The sequence below is a fragment of the Meriones unguiculatus genome, chromosome 3 (assembly GCF_030254825.1).
Source record: "Meriones unguiculatus strain TT.TT164.6M chromosome 3, Bangor_MerUng_6.1, whole genome shotgun sequence".
Lineage (NCBI taxonomy): Eukaryota > Metazoa > Chordata > Mammalia > Rodentia > Muridae > Meriones > Meriones unguiculatus.
Window position 1 is genome coordinate 43,176,476 of NC_083351.1, and position 5,044 is coordinate 43,181,519.

The following is a 5,044-nucleotide window of genomic DNA, read 5'->3' on the forward strand; positions in this document are numbered from 1 at the left end:
TTCAGTTTCTTTAAAGAGCACACAAATATTATAATTATTTTTACGAACACATACCGAGTCCATTTAACATGGCTCTTGTGCACAGGTGTTTAGGACTGACCATCTGGGATTTAATAACCTATCAAGGGGCTCGTCACTGAAGAAAATGGATTCTCCTTTTCTCAGAAGCCATCGACTAATTCTTCATCAAAGGGCAGGACCTGTGATATCTAAAATTAGGGAGAAATAAATGAGTTAGAGACTGCAAAAAAAAAAAAATAGGCTGAAGCAATGGAACTAGTTGTGATTTCTAAGTGTGTGTGTGAGAGAGAGAGAGAGAAAGATGTGTGTGTGTGTAAAGGTCAGAAGGCAATCTTCAGAACTGTTGATTTTCTCCATCCACTCTGGGCTCTAAGAAATGGAACTCAAGTAGGTCATCAGACATGCGCAGCAAGTGTTTTTGCCAGCTGAGCCATCTTGAGTGCCTTAAACTAGTTGTTTGTTGATAGGATAAACAAAATTATTAAACTTTTCTCTAAACTGAAAAAGACAGAAAAGACTCAACTAGGTAGAATTATAAATAAAAGTGAAGGCTACTCAATTGATACAACAGAAATACAAATGACAAGATACTGCTATAAACTATAAACATGTTTATGCCACAAATTGAATGACCCCGAAGAAATTAATAAACCCCTGTCAAAACTAAAACAAGAAAAATAGAAACTCTGAACAGATCAAAACAGTAAAGAGAATGAGCCAATAATCATAACACTCATCTAAAAGCTAAAGCAGCTTGTGTCATTCTTCATTCCCACTGCTGCCAGGCACCACACCCTGCATGCTCCTCTCTGGTCCAGGCACTGTAGGCTTCCAGGCAGTAACAGAGGAACCTCGGGGTCTAAGGTTCTACTGCTGCCGGGAGCCGCCACAGCACTCAGAGTGAGGCCCATTTGAAAGGTTCCTGGATCTCACCTAGGATGTGGAAAAGAATTTCCCACTGCGTTAGAATTAGCTTTTTTTTTTTTTTTTTTTTTGTAATGAGATTGTAGGTACCAGACAGCATTCCAAAGCCAGTGTTACTGTGCTTCCCTTAAGCCGCCATGCTAATCGCAGAGGATGAAGGCAGATGCCCCAAACTAGCCTGAATGAATACCCGACAGCTGCTTTGTTGGTCAGCACCTTGACTCCTCTTCAGCAGTGACCAAGGAAGCTATTGCTGGCTGGCCAGAAGTCAAGCCCCAGGTGTCCAGTGGCGAATTCCTCAGGGAGGAGGGGAGCCCTTCCTTCCCCAGGATGAATGATGAGTCTCAGGCAGTCATGATGAAAAGATTATGACAGTTCCCTTTATTTTGTGTGAAACAAAGACTTAAATACCTTAAGCAGTGGGAAGGGTTTTGAGTGTGAATGTGTTTGATTTGCTGTGACTAGGGGTGCCAGGGATACTTTCTTTACAATAGCACAGCCCCACCCTAAGAGGGAGAACACAGTACTTAATTGTCCTGTGGGTGGGGGAAGAACTTCAGGTATGGTTAAAGGTCATTGGTTGAAAGTCAAGACACACTCAGCAATCAAAAACAAGGCAATCATGAAATGTTCAGGCAAATGGTGGGAACTAGAAAAGATCATACTGAGTGAGGTAACCCAGAAGCAGAAAGACACACATGGTATATACTCACTTATAAGTGGATATTAGACATATAATACAAGGAAATCATACTAAAATCTGTACACATAAAGAAGCTAAGCAAGAAGGAGGACCCTGGGTAAGATGCTCAATCCTCATTCAGAAAGGCAAACAGGATAGACATCAGAAGAGGGAGAAAACAGGGAATAGGACAGGAGTCTAACAAAGAGGGCCTCTGAAAGACTCTACCCACCAGGGTATCAAAGCAGATGCTGAGACTCATAGCCAAACTTTGGGCAGAGTACAGGGAATCTCATGAAAGAAGGGAGAGATAGAAGGACCTGGAGGGGACAGTAGCTCCATAAGGAGAGCAACAGAAACAAAACAAAACTGGGCCTAGAGATCTTTTCTAAGACTGATACTCCAACCAAGGACCATTCATGGAAATAACCTAGAACCCCTGCACAGATGTAGCCCATAGACTCAGACAGGAGTCTACCAGAGTTGTCCTCTGAGAGGCTCCACCCAGCAAAGGCTTGAAACAGATACTGAGACTCACAGTCAAACACTGGGCAATGCATAAGGGGTTACTGGAAAAGGGGGGGAGGATAAATGGGCCTAGAGATGACAAAGCTCCACAAGAAGGCCATCAGAACCAATCAACCAGGGCCCAGAAAGGCCTATGGAGTCTGAAGCACCAACCAAGGACAATGCATGGTCTGAATCTAGGTCCTCTACTTACAAGTAGCCGATGGACATCTTAGGCCTCATGTGGGCCCACTCGTTAGGGGAGTGGGGAATATCTCTGACACAGACTATGTTGCCTACTTTTTTATCACTTTCCATTGATGGTACCTCCTTACAAGAGGACAGGGGAGAAAGAGGAACCTAGACCTCATGTGAATAGATGAGCTGGGGTGTCTGGGTAGGGGACTCCCCTATGCTGAGGAATAGGAAAGAGAAGATGCAGGAGGGATGGTGGGACTGGGAGGAGAGAAGAAATGTGCCTATGTCTAAGATGTTAATTGAATTAACTAATAAAAAATTCCCATCATAGATCTAAGACTCTAATTTTCAGATTATAAGTAATATTGGAGTGCCAAATGTCAGTCCTTTGGAAACAACAACAAAGAGTAAATATTGATATCTTGTTTTTTCATTTATAGAACCATGAATGGCATCTCAGTTTTTAACATTCTGTTATTTAGCTTCTAAAATAACACACAAGGATATTGTAGTGTTAAACTGTCAATAACAAGATGATGTCTAGAATGCTTTATAAAGGAAAGAGTTCTAAAACAACCATTTATAAAAGATTAAAGAAAGAAAATTCTATGTGAAAATGTATAGCCATCTGGAATTTTAAAAAAATAGATAGTAATGATATTGAGTAAGAAAATATTTAAAAATTGTTCCTTTATTTGAATATGCATTTTAATATTGCTGTATTTTAACTAACAATTTTGTTAAAATCCACTGTATTTTAATATTGAGGATGTTTTGTAGGTCGAGGCGTGCACATTCAAAATAGATCCTAAGTGATTCACTTCTCATCATGAAAACAAAGGCAGGAGAAGGGACCTTCCAATGATGTAACTAGCATATGACATGGAAAAACACAAAGTTGCTTCCCTTAGCCCTCCTTTTCCGTCATTTTTTATTTAACAATCCCATCATATTTTAGATGAAGTGGTTATCAATCAATCTGTTCATAATTTTTAAGGAAAAAAAAACCATGCGAGTGAAAGAACTGCATCCTGAAAACTGTAAACTCCAGCGAAAAAAGAAAGTCACATACATAAATGGAAAACCAACTCATCTTAGTGGGCTGCAAGAATTAATGTTGTCAAACACCTGCTACTGTTTCCAGGTACTGAGGTACTTGAACCTGTCCCGTAAGTTTCCCTTTGTTTAAAAAAAAAAAAAAAATATATATATATATATATATATATATATATATATATATATATATATGGACAGAATTGATAAAGGAAATTTGTACTCATTTACAGTATTTCCAGAGCTAGGGAGAGAAAAGCTCCTGGCTTCTCTTCAAGACCTTCTGTGTAGTGTTAAAATTTTATAGAAAAGATGAAACAGAAACTGTGAAATAAACGAGGTGATAGAGCTGTGAGGTAGGCTGTCAGAACTCCTTGAACCTCTTCCTGGGGAGGAATTGCCTTTTCCTCTGGTGGGAGGGCATCCTTGGATTTTCTTCCCAGCACTGGATTTTACAGGCAATTTTAATTCTTTATGGTCTGTGTTTTAGGGTCCCTGTTACATTATTCCACTTCCCTGTCTCTGGAAATTTAGGATGTTGTATAATTTATTGCTGGGCTGATAGGAAAATTGTCACCAATGTGTCTATGGCTGAAAGAAATATCACAGGCAGAATACAAGATGGAGCCACGGTTTAAAAAAAAAAATCAGTTAGGCCTTGCTGGGATAAAACATGAATCACTGTTTCTCAAGAAGTAGCAATAAACAGGGGAAAGTAAAGGGTGGGAAGATAAAGACGGGCAAGAAACCCTATGCGGTGATGCTACAACTGAAACCCACAAGTCCTCCTAAAATGGCCATGCTTACACACAGGCGTGCATTTAAAGCAAGCATGATGAGAACCATTTCAGTGCGAAACAAGTTTTTTAAATGCCAAAAATAGATAAGCTGCAGAGACAGCAGTCAGTTATTTACAAGAATTCTAACTTTGCCTTTTTCTGTATCTGGACTCATTGGGTTGGTTATTTTTGTGGCTGAAGCACAAATCTGTGCTAGGGAAGAGTCTGGGATCCATAAAATGTCCTAACTAGGGAGCTGGAGAGATGGCTCAGCTGTCAAGAGCACTTGCTGCTCTTGTAGATAACACGGATTCACTACAGGACAGGAAACAATAGCATTAGGACTAACTAACTCACACACACACACGCACACACACACACACACACACACACACACACACACAAAGCCATGGAGCAGAACCCTGGAAACCTGGCTACATGTAACATAACATGCCCTAGAAGAGCCTGTGGTTTAGTGTGGGGCAGGCAGGTGCTATGCAAACAAACCATAGACTCCTGAGCCTCTTGCCCAGCACTTTTTGAGCCTCAACTCACTATTGTCCACTCCCATTCTTAGAAGTGTTTCCCCTGGCTTAGTAAACCATCTCTATTTCTATCTGTTTTATTTAATTTATTTAATTAGTTGTTTGCTTTACATCTCAATCACAGCTTCACCTCCCTCCTCTCCTCCTGGTCCCTCCCCCTCACTTCCTATCTCTCTCATCCAACCCTCCTCCCCTTCTTCTCAGAAAAGGGGAAGCCTACCATGATCATCAACCAGCCTTGGCATATAAGTTGCAGTAAGACTACGCATATCTTTTTCTATTGAGGCTAGACAAAGCAGCTCAGTTGGGGGAAAGGGATCCAAAAGTAGGCAATA